The sequence below is a fragment of the Olea europaea genome, chromosome 20 (assembly GCF_002742605.1).
Source record: "Olea europaea var. sylvestris chromosome 20, O_europaea_v1, whole genome shotgun sequence".
Classification (NCBI taxonomy): domain Eukaryota; kingdom Viridiplantae; phylum Streptophyta; class Magnoliopsida; order Lamiales; family Oleaceae; genus Olea; species Olea europaea.
This window is the reverse complement of record NC_036256.1, coordinates 19,624,244-19,643,093: the sequence shown is the minus strand read 5'-3', so window position 1 is coordinate 19,643,093 and position 18,850 is coordinate 19,624,244. Positions and strand designations below refer to the sequence as shown.

At 35.7% G+C, this 18,850-nt stretch overlaps 1 long non-coding RNA gene and 2 pseudogenes across 1 annotated transcript; 2 read left to right on the top strand and 1 right to left on the bottom strand.

The window, feature by feature from the left end:
• Positions 1 to 8,046, top strand: LOC111369940 (annotated as a pseudogene).
• Positions 8,047 to 9,080: 1,034 nt separating this feature from the next.
• LOC111369939 lies at positions 9,081 to 13,887 on the top strand (annotated as a pseudogene).
• Positions 13,857 to 16,301, bottom strand: LOC111369941. The gene is made up of 2 exons (XR_002698334.1): positions 15,315 to 16,301; positions 13,857 to 14,137 (listed from the first exon to the last, which is right to left on the bottom strand). It is a non-coding gene; the product is annotated as an uncharacterized LOC111369941 (long non-coding RNA).
• Between the last annotated feature and the right edge of the window lie 2,549 nt (positions 16,302 to 18,850).

Genomic DNA, 18,850 nt, shown 5'->3' with positions numbered 1-18,850 from the left:
AAGTTCTAGCCAATGTTTTTTTTTTTTTTTGCCCAGGTGTTCCAGTTTCGCCAGACTAAATCTTGGACCCCTAGCCACCGGCCCTTCAGTGACTAACGGAGGTAAACCGCAGATTGTGCCCTTGTTGGATCACAGGTTCCCACCCGGTCTAAACTCCTGGCCTCAAGAGAGATTTCCTCCATAGTGATTAATCCACCAATAAATTGCCCTTTTATTGGATCAAAGGTTCCCACCAGGAATCGAACTTTCCACGCTGAAATTGCGAGCGCGTCAAAGGTGATTGATCCACCAACTTTGATGTACCCTGGGGGGCAAGTTCTAGCAAATGTCGCTTGGCTTGTAATATGTTGTAAGCCTTCACAAACGTGTCAAAAGCTCTCAAATTCCATACAAAACAAAAACATATAGGCATGGAGTACAAGACTCTAGGGAGACCAGGCATCAAAGTCTCGCAACTCTCATATGGTGCATGGGTCACCTACCGCAATCACATGGGCGTCAATGATGCCAAATCCATCTTCCAATGCTACCGTAACAATGGTGTGAATTTCTTTGACAATGCCAAGGTATACGCCAACGGTCGAGCCGAGGAGATCATGAGATAGGCGATTAAGGAACTGGGCTGGAGAAGATCTGACCTCATAATTTCTACCAAGATTTTCTGGAGCGACGGGTCGGGTTTAAGCGACAAGGGTTTATCGAGAAAACACATTATGAAAGGAACCAAGAATTCACTCAAAAGACTTGGTATAGACTATGTAGACGTGATTTATTGTCATAGGCTTGATTTGAGTACCCCAATTGAGGAGACTGTGAGGGCTATGAACTGTGTGATTGATAAGGGATGGGCATTTATTGGGGTACTAGTGAATGGTTTGTTCAGCAGATTACTGAGGCTTGGGGTGTGGCTGAGAGATTGGATCTTGTGGGTCCCATTGTTGAGCAGCCTGAGTATAATCTTTTCACCAGGCAAAAGGTAATCAAAACAACCGATAAATTCTAAGTTTGTTGCTGTTTTTTTGGCGAGCTTTATTGGTTGTGTAGAGCTTAATATAATGTACACTTTTCCCCTTTCCTCTTATAAAGTTATTAGGTCGAGCTTCCATTCTGTGCGTCATAGTAGAGAGGAAACAGACTTCTTCGATATAGTGCAATTCCACATTAGCTCTCACATTGAGAGTGATCGCCATAAATCGTGTTTGTTATTCTTGATTTTAATTCATAAGATATTAGTAGAATCTTGGTGTGGAAGCTGCTAGACCCTCAATCCGAATGCATTTATTTGGCAAATCATCACCTAAAGTATGCGGAAGCAAGTTTCTTTTTGTGTATTACTCGTATTTTCGTCCTATTACTATCTTGATGATTGTTTTTATTCTCAAAGTATGTGGTGATTTGTAGGTTGAGTTGGATTATCTCCATCTTCACAACAAATATGGTCTTGGTCTTACCATATGGAGTCCACTTGCATTCGGCTTCTTGACCGGAAAGTATAACTCTGGAAATATTCCATCTGATAGTAGGTTTGCCTTGGAAAATTATAAGGTAAAACTAAAACTAGAAGGTCATATTTTGGTTATTTTTCGAGCTTAAAACTTGCCATATTTTGATACTGATTTCTCAGAAGAGTAGTGTAGATTGTTGAAACTCATGTTCTAGTAGTTTATGCTGGTTGAAATACGCTAAAGCACCAGGTAATTGTACAAATACCTATTTAGTGGAAAAAAGCGTTATTCTATTCATTTTTTTTTAGAATCTTGCCAGCAGTTTATGCATTCTTATGAATTAGATTTTTACCAAATTATGATCATTGTAGCATCTTGCCACCAAGTCGATGGTAGATAATTTGCTAAAGAAAGTGAATGGATTGAAACCAATAGCAGACGAACTTGGCGTACCTTTATCTCAACTTGCAATTGTTTCATCCGTTATTATTGGTGCCACCAAAGTGTCTCAGGTCAGCTTAATCTGTTACCTCATCATGATTCTTTTGTATATTCTTCATGCTTTGGCTTTTGTACTTCATAATTCTGACTTGAGTACTTCTTTGTTTAGACTTAGACATTATCCCCTCATTGGGGAGGATGACTTTAAACATGCATGCTTTATCAGTACAACCTCGGTTTAGTCGTTGTTGAGCCCAAGTGACCACAACAAACTAAGCCTTAATCCTAATAAGTATGAGATTGGCACCCCTAGGATCTGATGCAATGTAATTCTCGTAAAGGACATCCCAACAAAGTGTATTATGATCCATATCATAAGATTTTGACGAAGTTTTGATATGTTAACAATCTACCACAACCCTCTTCCTCCATCAGAACATGGGCTAGCTATGAAGAATATAGTCGGTGTCAAATGAGGGTCTAATAGTTTCCTTAGAATCTCTACACTTTTGATCATCTCATCGTTTAATTCTATATCAAGAGCAAGAGAACTCAAAAATCATGACCCTTGTGTTACTATGAAAATACACATGTAGTCGTTTACTTGTATATTGCGCGTGCATGAGGTGTATTTAACTTTAATTCGTCTTTTGAATTATCTTCCTTTAACATTTGCCACCAATTGTCATATTCCTTGTTAATATACAACTGTAAGTTGATAGTTGTATTTACCTTGTATAAAATGATACCCGAGTGAGTGTAGGGGCTCTCCTGTATAGAAGGATTCTGATTTAATTTTCCCATGATTATAGGCTATAATTAGGAACTTATCTTGCTATATAATGAGAAGAAACCCTCCACAGCGAGGCATTCAGATCATTTGACATGGTATCAGAGCTCTCATCTTAGATTTCTTTTCGATTCCTTTGGGCATCATTTCGGTTGAGGGTTTTCTTTTCTCCTGGGTTTCTTGGTTGAAGTCCTTCAATTTTGGCTGCTAGAAATCTCAAGAAAGGTTTTGTTGGCAATTTCTAGGTTGATATAGATTTGTCTGCAGATTTTTTTGGCGTAGAAGGGAAGTTTCTGCAGAACTTTTTGGCGTAAACAGGTTCTTCTATTAGATTGTTCCTTTGCTGTGGTGTTATTGGGTTGGAGTGTTTAAAGAATTGGGCTGTTTCTAGTGGGCTTCTACTATATTAGGCTTGTTTGAAGACTTGGGCTACTCCAAATTGGCTTATGTTGTCTAAAATCGGACTGATCAGCTGCTGATGGGTCCTATTTCTAGAGGCCTTGAATTACTATTTTTAGCCTCATGAATTTTCTTTTATTTCAATTCATTATGCCTGGAAAAAATTCTATAGTTCGATTTAGTGGAAAGAATTTTTCCACCTGGGAATTTCAATTCAATACGTTCGTAAAAGGAAAAGAATTGTGGGGTCATTTAGATGGCTCATCTACCGCTCCCACTAATTTAAAGGAGCCTAATCAATGGGAAAGCAAGGATGCACGCATTGTCTCGTGATTACTAGGTTCTATTGAACCTCATATGATGAATACTCTTCGATCATTTATCACTGTTAAAGATATGTGGGATTATCTTAGGCGTGTTTATTATCAAGACAACACTGCATGAAAGTTTCAATTGGAATTAGAAATTTCCAACTTCAAACAAAGTAATCTTTCTATTGAGCAGTTCTACGCTGAATTTCTAAATTTGTGGAGTGAATACTCTGGGATAGTTGACTCTAAAGTTCCCAAAGAAGCTTTAATGGCCCTCTAGGAGATCAATTTGAGAGTCAAAGAGATCAATTTCTAATGAAGCTCTGATCGAAATTTGAGACTGCACGGGTTGTCTTGATAAATCGTAATCCTGTTCCCTCATTGGATGTGTGTTTAGGAGAATTACTACGTGAAGAGCAGTGTCTTGCAACTCAACTTGCTATCAATCAAGAATTTGTGACTACTGAGATGGTTAATATGGCATATGCTACTCAAGGAAAAGGAAAATTCAAGTCACAAACATAGTGCTATAGTTGTAAAGAGTTTGAATATATTGCAAAGCATTGTAGTAAGAAATTTTGCAATTACTGCATAAAGGATTGACATTATTAAAATTGTCACGTTCGGCCTCAAAATAGACAAGGTCAAGCATTTCACACTGTTGTTCAATCAAATTTAGCTGATGTTCAAGGTCAACCACATACAGTCGGTTCTTCATCTACTCTTACACCAGAGATGGTCCAACAAATGATTGTTTCTAGTTTTTTTGCTTTCGGCCCCCAAGGTAAGCGAAATCTTCTAACCTCTCCTTGGTTGGTAAATTTTGCAACCTCCAATCATATGACTGGAAATATAGATGTTTTATATGATGTTCGTAAGTATAAGGGCGACTAACATATTTAGATAGCCAATGGCAATACGCTTCCCATTACTGCAATTGGTACTCTGGGATCTTCTTTTGATAGTGTATTTGTGTCACTAGAATTATATACTAGTTTAATATGTGTTGGACAACTGGTTGATAACAATTTTGAAATTCACTTTGATCGTACTAGTTGTTATGTGTAGGATCAAGTGTCGAGAAAGGCGATCGCAAGAGGGCCTAAAGTGGGAAGTTTATTTCCTCTTCAATTTTCTGCTTCTAGTTTCGATTCATTTGCTTGTGCTACTATTACCAATGATAGTAATGGTTGGCATAATAAATTAGGACATCCTAATAATGTTGTTTAGCTCATCTTATGAAACATGGTTATATGGGCAATAACGATTCATTTTCTAGTATATCTTTTGACATGTAAATTAGGTAAAAGTAAAATTTTACCTTTTCTTTCACATGGTAGCCGATCTTCTACCTGTTTTGAGATTATTCATACTGACATTTGGGGGCTGAGTCTCGTACTTTCTCATGCTCAATACAAGTATTTTGTAACCGTTATTGATGATTACAATCGATTTACTTGGGTTTATTTCCTTCGCTCTAAGGCCGATGTGTTCTCCACTTTTTAGGCTTTTATTGCTCTTATTGAGAACTAATTTTCTACTTGTATTAAAGTCTTACGCTCTAACTTTGGGGGAGAATATATGTCTAATGAGTTTCAACATTATCTCAAACTGAAAAGAAATCTCTCCCGACGTTCTTGTCTTTACACTCCGCAACAAAATAGAATAGCTGAGCACAAGAATCGTTCTCTTAGATGTTGTTCATAATTTGTTAATTGAATCTTCTATAACTCCTCGTTTTTGGGTAGATATCTTGTCTATAGATGTTTATTTGATTAATCATGTGCCTTCTCAAATCTTACAATTTGACTCTCCATATTCTCGTTTGTTTGGTATTGTTTCTAAGAATAATTCTCTTCATATATTTGGTTGTGTCTATTTTGTACACTTACCCTCCATTGAACGTCATAACCTTACTGCTCAGGCTGCTCGGTGTGCATTTCTTGGGTATAGTAATACACATAAAGGGTTTGTATGTTATGATGGGGATGCTAACAAGATCCGTATATCTCAAAATGTGATTTTCTTTGAACATCAATATTTCTTCCTGTCTTGCATTCCTAGTGATTATACTTCTACTACGCTTCCTAATTTTGATGATGTATCATTCCCTATTGAACGTTTTAAGCTAGGATTTGTTTACAAAAGACGTTGTCCACAGTCTCCAACACTTCTTCCAGATCCTGAACCGACATCTGATCCTCTCCCGACTGAACCTCAACGATCTTCTCGAGTGTCTTGTCCTCAAAATAGGTATGTGTACTCTTATACTGCTAAGCATGCTACCCTTGATACCGTAAGTATGCTCAAATCTTTTTCTTAGGCAGCTACTCAAGCCTGTTGGCGACAAGCTATGCAAGAAGAACTTTAGGCACTACTGAACAATCACACATGGGACATCGTTCCATGTCCTGATAAGGCGAAGCTCATTGGATGTAAATGGGTATATACTATCAAGCATCGGTCTGATGGCACTATGAAAGGTGTAAAGCTCGTTGGGTGGCTCTTGGGAATTGCCAGGAATATGGTCTTGATTATGAGGAGTTTTTTGCACCTGTTGTTAAAATGACTTTTGTACGTACTATCATGGCTATCGCTATTTTCAAAGGTCGGGCTCTCAAATGGATGTGAAAAATATAGCTGTCCAACGGATTCTTCGTTATCTCAAGGGTACATCTGGTCGTAGATTACTATTTTTTAATGGGAATTCTTTACCATTGAGGGGTTACAGTGATGCTGATTGAGTTGGTTGTGTAGATACTAAATGTTCTGTTATTGGATGGTGCATGTTTCTTGGCGATGCTCTTAATTCTTGGAAGAGTGAAAAGTAGGATCATGTCTCGAAGTCCTCTACAAAATTTGAGTATCGTGCTATGTCCTCGGCTTGTTCGGAGATTGTGTGGATGCAAGGTTTGTTGGGCAAACTTGGTTTTCCTCAACTTGGTCCTACTCCACTTTATGTTGATAACACGAGTGCTATTCAAATTGCTACCAATCTGGTCTTTCATGAGCGCACCAAACACATTAAAGTAAATTGTCATTCTATTCGTGAAGCACTTGATTAACATGTGATAACTCTTCCTCATATCTCCATCGAATTGCAGACAGCTAATATGTTTACCAAGGCCCTATCTAATCAATGACATCAGTTTATGGTTATCAAATTGATGATATCTGATCGATCAGCATTAATTTGAGGGGGATTTTAATATACAACTGTAAGTTGATAATTATATTTACCTAGTATAAAATGATTCCCAAGTGATTGTAAGGGTTCCCTTGTATAGAAGGATTCTGATTTAATTTTCCCATGATTATAGGTTGTGATTAGGAACATATCTTGCTATATAATGCGAAGAAACCCTCCATAGCGAGGCATTCAGACCATTTGACATTCCTTTCACAAGTCGTTTGTTTCTAAAATTTTTGCTCCCATATAGTCCTTACTTTCTCTTCGCTGATATAGGTTCAAGAGAACATGAAGGTTATCAATGTCATATCCCATTGCTCACTCCTATAGTGATGGAGTCAATCGAGGTTGTTGTTCAAAGCAAACCTACACATCCAAAGGTTTACCGGACACGATACTTAATCAAAATTTTGAGAGTGTTCACGTAGAATGACATGATTTTTTATCTGGTTGCAACATTAAATATTTGCAGCATTGAAGAGTTATAGTATATGCCAAAATCCTTTTTTTAGTAGGATTTTTGTGCAAAACATAGAGAGAAACATTATTTATTGAAAATAGCATTTCAATTAAAATTGCCCTTCGTTTCATCTTATGTTATTGAGTGGGAAATGATTAAATTGGTCACCGAGTGAGTACCCCAAAAGCTAATTGCATAAATGGTAAAGTGAAATTTTTAATTGGCCGTTAAAGTTATTTTTGAGCATAAATACTCATTAATGTTAACAAACGATGCCCCAATTTGATCACTCTTTTAGCGAGATGCCATATCCGACTTATAAGCCATTAATGTGTACCTCTTCTGAGCAACTGTTGAAACCTTTAGTCTCATAATAGGCCATCACGTGCATAATTTTCATAAATAGATAGTAGCAATATTCACAACATTTACTTGATTTAATATCATTTTAACTATATTTTTTAAAAGTTTAAATTGTTAAAGAACGTGAGTAGATATACCAAGCATAAAATTCACTTGAATGAATAGAGGGGAAATATAATATTTAACACCTTTGCATTCGCCTATGGTATAGGAATGACAACAGAGTGAGATGGAGGACAAAGAAGGTATAATTAATCAACTCCTTCAAGGCGCAACCTCCCATTTTTGGACCTCTAGTTTTTGTTTTCGTATTATTTCAATTCTCGATGGTCTTGCTTGAAAAGTCAATTTGAACCTTTTTTTTTCAACAACCTTTAACTTTAGTAATATAATTGTTCCTCACCTCATTTTCTTGTCATTCTCCCCTTCATCTTTTCATTGATTAGCACAATGTATCTCTACTCACGATTTCTATATGAAAGCTCGATTATAAGAGCATGAGAAGACAACATTCCCTTAAAATTAACCAACACGAATAAGATAAAGGGTAATTACTTACATGCTACTGTTGTTTTTGTTAGTGTTCTAAACAACGGCTTCTAAACGTTAAACAATCGAAAACGTCCTACCTCGCACTTTTCTATTATTATTATTATTTCTTTTTATTCTTTATTTATTCATTTATTTATTCGTGCCAGGTGCACTTTTTCTTAATCAAAAATGAAATTAAAAACACACACGATAACAAATAAAGATTGAAAACCTCAATTGCAATTAAAATGTAATAGTCACACGAAAAATGTGATGTTGATGTAATTACCCTAAGACAAAATGCTCTTTTTTTGTATATAAAATTATGTATAAGGGCAAACTTATCTTTTTAATTTTTACGCCTTTCTAAAGATATTGATTCAAAATTACGGTAATTAATGAAAAGTTAAGCATTAATTCAAACATGAGGACGAAATGTATAATTTGTCAGAGTTGAAGAAATTGCAAGTTTCAGTCCATATTCTTGAAATGGTGGGTTGTCTGGTGCCTTGGTAAAAAGAGTTAGTTAAAAATGAATTCTTTCCCATGATTCTGTCACTTTTCAGTTTCTAAACCCCCATCTTTTCTCAGATTCCGATTTATTTTTTTTAATTAAAATTCTGGTTCTTTTGCACCACCCCACATGTATTTTCTTAGATTTGTTTGATTAGGATTGGATCACGAGGTTCTATATTTGTCTTCATTTTTTTATTTTTTTTGGCCAATTTTTTGGCACTTTTTTTTGGTATACTCAGAGAGATATAAGAGACTGATCTGGTGGGTTAAGGAGCCGAGGGGCCTCAAGGACACCAATAACTGGCTGCAGAAAAAGAAGGTGAGATTTCTTTTTAGTTTTCATAACTTGCAGTGATTTCTTTCTGTAATATTCTTGCTCGTTTGGGAGTATGAACTGGGTTTGATTCAGTTTTCAAATATTTATTGTGGAATTTTTGGAATTTGTGACTGAATATCAAATGGGTTGCTTTCATTTGTTGAATCCAGTGATTTGAAGAGTTGATTTGGTTGCAGTGAGGCAGTTTCATTCATCACACGGTTCGTTTAGGAGCAGCGTTCTTGGTTTGGTTTTTACTGATTGGTGTAACTTTGATGATTGAATTGGATATTGGTAGTCATATAATATAGTTGTGGGTTGGCTTTGTATATACTCCTGAGGCATGGCAGGTGTAGATATTTCTAAGTATGCGCGTAGCCCTGTCCATAAAGCAATAATTTTGAAATATTATGCGGCTTTCAGGATGATAATCGCAAGCCTACCGCAGCTTTGTGAGCTGGCTGAGATCCATATCGAATCAGTATCGGTTGTTGAGGAAGCTGAGGCTGATGCCATTTCTGCTGTGATTGATCGACGAGATGTTCCTAATCGGGACACCCCTCTTCACTTGGCTGTAAAGTTTGGTGATGACACTGTATCCGAGATGCTTATGCTAGCCGGGCCAGATTGGAACTTGCAGAATGACCAGGGTTGGAGTGTGCTTCAGGAAGCAATTTGCAATAGGGAAGAAAGAATTGCGAAGATTATAGTTCGGCATTACTAGCCATTGGCTTGGGCAAAATGATGCAGAAGGTTGCCTCGGTTAATTGGGACAATGAGAAGGATGAGGGATTTTTACATGGAGATCAGTTTTCATTTGAAAGCTCAGTCATCCCTTTCATCTCGAGAATTGCCCCTTCTGACACGTACAAAATTTGGAAGAGGGATGCCAATTTGAGGGCAGATATGACTTTGGCTGGTTTCAATGGTTTCAGAATTCTGCGTTCAGATCAGAGTATTCTTTTCCTTGGTGATGGTTCTGTGGATGGAAATGTTCCTCCGGGCTCACTTTGTATGGTGTCGCACAAAGATAAGGAGGTCCTGAATGCTTTGGATGGTGCTGGAGCTCCAGCAACTGAGGCAGAAGTGCAGCAGGAAGTGACTGCCATGTCTCAAACCAATATATTCAGGCCTGGGATTGATGTCACTCAAGCAGTTCTTTTGCCTCAAATGACATGGCGGCGACAGGAGAAGACAGAAGTGGTTGTTTCCTGGAAAGCTAAAGTTTATGCTATGCATAATGTCGTTGCAACTATTAAATCGAGGAGGGTTCCTGGAGCCATGACGGATGATGAGCTCTTTAACTCTAACAATGAAATAGAAGCAGAGAGCGAGGAACTCGATGATATATTTACAGAGGAAGAGAGAAGGCAGCTTGAGATTGCACTTAAGTTAGACTCATCAGATTTAAGCAATGAAAACAGTAATGGAATTATCACACACCGCCATAGTTGTTATGAGCAAAGGGATATTCCCATTGAAAATATAAATGGTTGTAGAAATGGAGAAAATAGACAGGAAAAAAAAAGGATGGTTCAACAACTGGAGGAAACGGGAAAATAAGCAAGAAGGAGATGTAAAGATTGCTCCACCAAGGAATTCTTTGTACTCTGAAGAAGAGAAGTTATGTGATTTTCTAGAGGATTCTCCTTCTAGAAGTCTAAATAAACCTGGAAGGCACTCTGTGGAGAAGGTCATGAAGCGGGACGAGCATTGGAAAGTAAAGGAATCCAAGGCTTCGTCATCAGCAAATTCTGAGAGTGGAAATTGCCGCAAGGATGAAAGCTATGAGAATGAGTATAAGAAAGGGTTGAGGCCTGTTATCTGGCTTTCTCCAGAATTCCCACTACAAACTGAAGAGCTTCTACCGCTGCTCGACATTTTGGCAAACAAAGTTAAAGCTGTACGGCGATTAAGAGAATTACTCACTTCAAAACTTCCAAAGGGAACCTTCCCTGTCAAGGTATCCTCCTTATTTCTAGATTAGCTTTTCAAATTCTACATATGCTTATAATTTTATACGGTTTGGTTTGAATTTAATCAGGTTTCTTAGCAAGTAAGCTTTAATTTCTGATCTCAATCTTGGCTGATTTCTTTATCTTTTTGTGTGTATATGATCATAGACTTCACATTGGGATTATGCATCTCTCCTTGACTGGATGTGTTGCATCACCAAACACTGGTAAAGTAGAATTGGTTTTGTATTTCTACTTTTCCGTCAACACACTAACTCGAGATAAGCCTTTTTGAAGAGCTTTTTGCATTATGGATGTTGGGTGTTGCTCAAAGTTGTGTGCATTGCCATTTAAATTGTAGGCATTACTTTAATATAAGTAAACAATGCTGGAGATAGCTGATTGGATACAATCAAATGTTTCGAGTTTTTCTGCATAAAGAATTGGAACCCTAAGATTGTGCATGCATGTGTTTATTTGTTCATTTCTCTAAATGGATGTAGCTATTGTATACCCTTTATCTATAGTGCTGATAATTTTTCTTCCTCTCCTTTGGTGGATTTTGAGTATTTCTTTATGGTATATTGGTGATGATCATCGTTTTGGTGAATTTTGGCCATTACAAGTAATTGTAGGTAGTGAAATTTGGTGAATGGTGATCTGATGTAATAGAGGTGATGTATGAGTGAACCAGTAGGATGGGAGAGTTTCTTTGAAGTAGATTTAAGTATCAGATTGGGTGGCATTGCCCATTATGGGTATGTATTTGTCGGAAAGGGCATAAGTTCTTGGATTTGTGCATTTTCATTTAAAATCAAGGCAAAGCTGTAGATGTTTACAAAAGAGGCCTTTATAATCTATGAATTTGCGTATAGTGGTCCTTTTTTTGCCTTATGATACGTTGGGACGGGTAAAGTTTGAAGATGCAGTCCACATTTAAGGGAATGAACAATACATGGAAAATATGATAAAAACTTGTCTTTTACCAATTTTTGGGACAATTGACCATCGAAGTTGGAACAATCTTGTCTAGAGGATAAGAATGATGAATTTTGCTACTTTTTGATTACAAGAGACCTCTTAAAATTGGAATTCTTAACTTTGAATAAATTTGCAGTGAATACCGCCAAGTTTCCTTTTCCTTGTGGTTGAGAAACAGTGTTGAGTGTGTTAATGATTAAACCATTCCCTTAACCTATACTTACAAGAATTTGAACAAAAAGCTGCCAAATTGGCCTATTGCTCACTTTCTTCCAACCAAATTATCTTATCTTTTTACCAGATTAAGTCATTGAACTCTTAGAGGAAGAGATATAATTAGGAATAAGAAAGCTAGTTGAAGATTTTCTTTCAAAACTCCTTTTTTAAAGTGAATTAGTATTGCTAGTTTGGAGAAGTGACATTTGTAATCATTACATATCTATTCTTCTTTGACGTTGATTCGTTCTGCTGTAGTGATGGTTTAAAATGTTCTACATAACACATGAGCCTGTTATTTAAGAAAACCTTTTGAGGCTTACTCCTCATTTACTGCCTCACCTGAGGCTTCATGAAAAGCCTCAAAGTTTATGCCTTAAGTGGCATTCGTTGGGCTTATCCCTCGATGTACTGAGCGACCAAGTTGTTTGCCTGTTTTGTCTTGCCTTTCCTGGATCTTTTATTGCTCAGCTTTACTTTTTGGGCTATATTTAACACCTATAATGTTTCAAGTTTTTTTTATTTTTTATTTTTAATTTTGTTTTTATTATCATTATTATTATTATTATTATTTTTCGCTTTCCCTTCATATGAAAGAGAAAGGGGCAAGTAGACATTAATCAGGTGGAGTGCGACATAGGGGAATTGAATGTGTTGATAATTCCCTTAAAGATTCTATTGTCAGTGATTATATAAGAGACTTTTAGGCTGTTTATACTTCTAGTAATACATCACAAGTTTGTTATGTGATTACTAATTTGATGACTCAATCAATTTATGCTTTTGTGGTAGTTAAACCTTTTAAGATGGATATTTATTGTGGATTATGATCTATTAAGAGCTTATTTTGTATTTTTATATTTTCCTGAATTATTTTATTGGTTGTTTTGAGTCATATGCCTCAAAATGCCTTGAGGCTCGTACCTCACCTCACATTGGTAAAATACCTCATTACCCAATTGAGCGTTTTCAAAGATTACGACTCTGTTGTTTATGACAGGAGCCTCCTGTTATTATTATTATTTTTTTTCTTTTCATGCATCAATCCTAGTGCTATACTTAGCTTCCTTGATCCATCTCCTGGTCTAACTAAGGCAGTCTAAGTGAGAGAATCTTGTTTGGCACCATGAGGCCAGTTTTGTGGGAGCTAAATGTCACATGGTTACTTAATAAGGGTCAAGGCCGTGACAATCAACTGTCTTAAAATCGCTTTTTATCTTCTGACCTTTTAACTAAGATAGCTTTTCTCGTTTCAGGTTGCTATTACTGTGGTCCCCACGATCAAAGTGTTGGTTACATTTTCAAGGTTTGAAGAATTACAGCCATTGGACGAGTTCTCTACCCCTCCTTCAAGTCCCACTGCTGCAGGCAGAGAGAGCCCTTCAGTGTTGAATCCCTCGAATTCATCTTGGTTTAGGTGGATGAAGTCCCCTTACCAACACCCGCGGTTTTCTACTGGCTGTTCGACCTGTAGGATTGTAACCAATCAAGATCCATTTGCAATTCCATCTGACTATAATGGATCACGGCTGAAGCAAAGAAAAAGAAAATGCAAGAAAAATGGAAATTTAAGAAAGGAAAGAGTCAGAAGTAGTGATCAAAATCTCACTTGGGTGAAGAACAAGAAATCTGGTACTTCTTATTTGGGGTTAAAATAATCGAAGAACTGATTCTTGCATGCTATTGTGTCATTCTGGGTGGATAAAATTATCCATTGTTTGATCCGAGATTAGTTTTATGTACTTTTACGACAGAATCAGAAGTTTGGTTACAGCTGCGGGATATTACATATTCACTTATTCTTTCATTGGTGGTTTCGGTTGATTATTGGCAAATCGAACATTTACTTGTCAAGAAAAATGTCGAATGTAACAGTCATTTTTCTTGTTTTATATGCACCCTATGTAAGAAAATCATTCATTTTCCTTTTGTGAAGCCAATATGAAGGAAGGCACAAAATCATTCATTTTCCTTGTGTGAAGCCAATATGAAGGAAGGCACAAAATCTTCATTTTCCTGATAACAGAAAAATCATCTGATGGACAACTTGCTGCTACTATTTGAAATGGATAAAATAAAACTTCGATAAATGAATGTTTGATGAATTATACATAAGTTTATCCTTCTGATTTAACATACATGACTTTGGCATCACACAATCGTCATTGAATTATACACGTACAAGAATTGCGCACTCCTCGTAGTTCCTCTTCTTCTATAACACTGTAAAAATAAAAAAGGCAAGGTTAAAGATAATACTATGCATGCTAAATGTTTTGTGTTCCTGAAGTATACTTTTTATTAGTACTCAAATGACTTGCGTAAGTTGGTCAAAGTGTTGAACAAAGTATTCGAAATGTCACATACAAGGGACATGCAACTCTTCTACTTTTAGTAACAAAATGTCATAAATAGTATATCTTTTATATTTACTAAAACTTCATAAATACGTTTGAGACAATATCGTATACATTTTCGGAGATTTAAGACAATATCAAAGATGCTCTCCAAATTTAAAAAGCACACTAATCTCCCTTATTTCTAGTTTTGGGTATCAAATACGACTTTTTGAGTCATATATCATCTAAAATGATGATGATATACCCAAAATGCCCTTGTAAAGATGAAAATTGTTTAAACAAAATAGTTATTTGTGAGTTTGTTTATATATTAAATGACCAAAAGAGATATTTTACAATTTGAAATATTGTAGTAATTAATATATCATATTAACATAACACTTTATAACATAAAATGGTCATCATTTAAAAATTTTGAAGGTGTAGAGTGTTTTAATGAATAAATATATACTAGTTTTTGGCTAAATTTTATTTGAATGGTAAAAGGTAAATGTTTATGGTTAAAACCTTGTTTTAGTTTATAAATTTATAAATATGAATTTTTATTGATAAGTTTGCATTCGTTAATATTTAAACTATGTATACATCATGTATATTATTAATTAAAAAACTAGAAATCATTTATTACCAAAATTTTCACTAAATATCAGGTTTAAGTTTCCACTAAGATACATATTCAAAATTGTATATGCACAAAGTCTTTAAGCATTAATTACTCTTCACGGAGAACAATTTAAAGTATAACTAGTTATAGAAAATTTCATTTTCACGAACTCGCACATTGCACCGACCCAAGCACATTTCAAAGGTCAAGTTGGACGCTTTAGAGACTCACTTTGCACAAAAAATTATAATTTGAAATGTTTTACTTTCATTCAGTAATTCAGAGACAATCTGATTTGGCAGAAAGTGGTTGGCTTTTTCTTTTCTTTTCTTTTTTTTCTTAAATTTTCAAAGTGTCCAATCATGTTTTGACACGTGTCTATCCTATTTTTGAGCATGTCCCGTAGCATTGTTGAATTAATAATAAAAGAACATACCTCGACTCGAATTCTTGAACATCAGCAATATCTTTGCCATGTGAATCAGACCAACTAACTTTTCTTGTTCCTGTAGCAGCAGCAGCTTTCTTAAGATTACTCTTGAGAGGAACAGATGATTCAATTTGATGAATCCCATTTGATGCAATATTAGATGATCTTTCATTGACCCTATTTTTCTTGTCTGCAGAACATTGTTGTCGACTAACGTTGTTAGTTTCGTCCTCTTTGCTGTCTGAATTCCTTGCTGCTACATAGCATGAGCACACTAGAGAGGTGCAACGGTTATGCGCCAAGGCCGCCAGGAGTATAGAATTGAGCCTCGCCACCAGTTCTACTCTCCGGGTTTATATTATCGTGAACATGGTGTCTGATCTTAGAAGAATTTGGAAAGTGAAGCTTTCAAGGAGATTGGTAGTTACATTGAGATGTTCGATAGGTCGAAGGAGACAAAACTGGATATGCTGTTCTGTTTAGTATTACATATCAAGCATGTTCAGTGAGCGTGTCACTAGATTCATAGTTAAGATGGGTTTGTAGATTGGAAACTAAAGAAGGATGTGTTAAGATTCAGCTACAATGATAATATCATATACTCGTGCATATCCTCCACTAAGAGTTGTTTTCTTTTCCTTGGGCCATTGCACTCATTATCTTGGGTGAAATAGGTAAAAGAAAACGAAAAGAAAGTGAAAAAAATAACAATAATAATAAATGAAGTATTTGCATTTGGCTTGAAACTTCTAAAATTGATTGATTTCGAGATCGTTATTCAATAAATTGGTGAGAATCTATGTCAAATCCCTAATGAATGAGTGGTGTAAGAAGAGACTCGTCATGAGCACGAAAATCCTACAACGGTTATCGCTCGAACATTCACCACAAAGTTGCACTTTTTCCCGTCTTGTTTGATATCAGTATCACAAATCTTGGTGATAATCTTCTACTGTGAACTCTTACCGTTTTGTCTTTACCATTTGCAGCGACACAAGAAAACCTTGAATTTTTATTTCTATATATATATCTAATCATTGATCTATGTATTTTTGGGAGAAAAGGGATTTGGGGGGTGGGGTTGAAAATTGTGGTTCTCTTTTCTTTTACATTGCTTTCTTAAAGTGAAGGGGAAAAAGCACTAGGCGTGTGTGCTTTTAATCTAAAGCACTATTTTCACTCATAATTGGGTGACATAATTATGTTGTCCCTAAAATCTTCACAGTTCTTATGAATGTTAACATCATAAACAAGATAAAATTAGCTAGCAGATATCAATATCTATCAAAAATAATAGTGGTGTAAACCGCCAAGGTCGAGCATGGCCCAGTTTCGGTTAAAATGAAGATAGAGGTGTAATATGAATTAATAAAGAACACTAGGGGAGTACAATGAATCTTGGTGAATCATGAATGGTGGTGCTCGAACACTCTAATTACTAGAAGGTTTTATCATATATACGAAGATACAAAAAAAAGTCAAAAAAAAATAAACACATTAAAGATTGTGTACTGATAATTGTTTTTTTACACAGTTATTAGGTATTTTAATAAGCTAATTACTGATGTAATTGAGTAAATTTCTATTTATAATTGTGTTATTATGGTGTTTGTAGGCTAAAATTCCAAATTGAAAGAAAAGAATGCTAAAGGAAGGAAGAAGGACCAAAAAAGGGACAAAAATCATGACTTCGGGGACTAAAATGTACAAGTCAAAAAGTTCAAGGACTCAAGTTGCAAATTATGAAGGACTTGATTGAAAAGAAATTCAAAATTTAAGAACTAAATTGGATGAAATCAAAGTTGAAGGACCTGATATGCAATTCTTTGGGGATCAAACTGAAGAGAAGAAAAAAATCCCTTTTAAACACCCTTTCTCACTATTCATTCTTCATTTTGAACCAACCCTAGCCTTGAGAAGACAAAAGAAAGGGGATAATGAGAAGATTCAAGATTTCATCCCTAGTTTTCTTCAAGAATACATTTAAGGGAAATGTTTCTTCTTTCATTTTGTATCTTTTCATCCGCTCCTTTATTTTGTAATGGATTTCATCACATTCTCCATATTCTACGCTTATTTGATAATGGGCTAAGGATTTATAGTTGGGATTTACAATGTAACTTGACCTAAACTTCATTAATATCAATATATTTACCATTTAATGTTAACGTGACATTGTTCTTGTGCATTTTTTATTTTGTTTACATTTCCATCATTTATTTGGCCAATAGATGATTGGGTTAGGTGGTTTGTGCAATTATTGAGAGATGTTGTGCTTTCTAGACCAAAGTAATTTAATGCCTAAGTTGTTTTAGGATATAAAGATATACTACTAACTCTATGTGACCCATTGAGTTATTTCACTATAATTTAATGCGGTTGATTGCTTTTTTTTTTATCAATATAGAGATATAGTGGATAAAGCGAATCAATTAGGGTTAGTTTCACTCGAGAGAGATAACTAACTAAAATTGAAAAATCGGGTCTAACATTGTAACTTAGAAATTTACATTTTTTGTTTGTTGAAATATTAATGAAATGACGATCAAGTGAAATCATAAATCCTAACCCATCTAAAATTTAGAACCTTTTCACTTTCATAACTGTTAATTAAATTTAAGCCTAGAAGTATTTATCTTTATTTCTAATTTCAAAGAATTTAATTGTATGTGTGTTTTGCACGGTTAGTCGCTAACAATTAAAAAGGGATCAGACGATTGTGTAAGAGACAAACCTCTTGCGACAAAGTTCCCAAAAAAGGGTGTTTTTATTGGCGATGACTTTACAATTGGAAAATAAAACAGAATGCCTTCAAGGGGCGCAAGCACGAGTTACTGAAAAGAAGTGTTTAAATCTAAACTAAGAAATTGAAAGTTACATATTCTCTGTTTGAGAGTATTTGATTTGGGGTCTTTTGTTCTATGTCTTTTCTTCCTTTTATACTCCTTGGATGATCTCTTCGTGATCAACGGCTTAAAAACTGTTTGATCGCTCTATAACTGTCCACTTTCTTCATGGTGGCCAACTTGTCATGTAACTGCCTTCTTTAACTGTTGCCATTACTTTTGGTCGTTTAACCGTCTTCAATTGAATTCCTTGAATCGTGGAACGTGATAGGGCTACTCAATAACCGCTTCATTAACCGCACTTTTGAGTAACCATAACATCTTATGTTTGCTAAGATCTTGGGCGACTCAAAAGTTTGGACGAGAACAGGGTTACAGCTCTGAGCGACTGCATGGTAATCCATTCGCTCAAATTTTGGGCGACTTGCAAGCTTGGACGATGATATTACCGCGTTCATGGGCTTCCCTATTTGGGCCTTTATCCTGAATTGCCTGATTGGGCCGTTCTTTGGGCTATCTGATTTGGGGATCCTCTAATTGGGTTTCATTCCTTGGGCTATTCGATTTGGGCTGAACTTTTTGTGTGTCAACAATTACCCTCCAATATGGCAGAATTAATACCAATTATTAATTTTTTGCCATATTCACTTTGTGTTTCCCAATAACATTCGAAATTCTCAAGAATTTCAATCATTG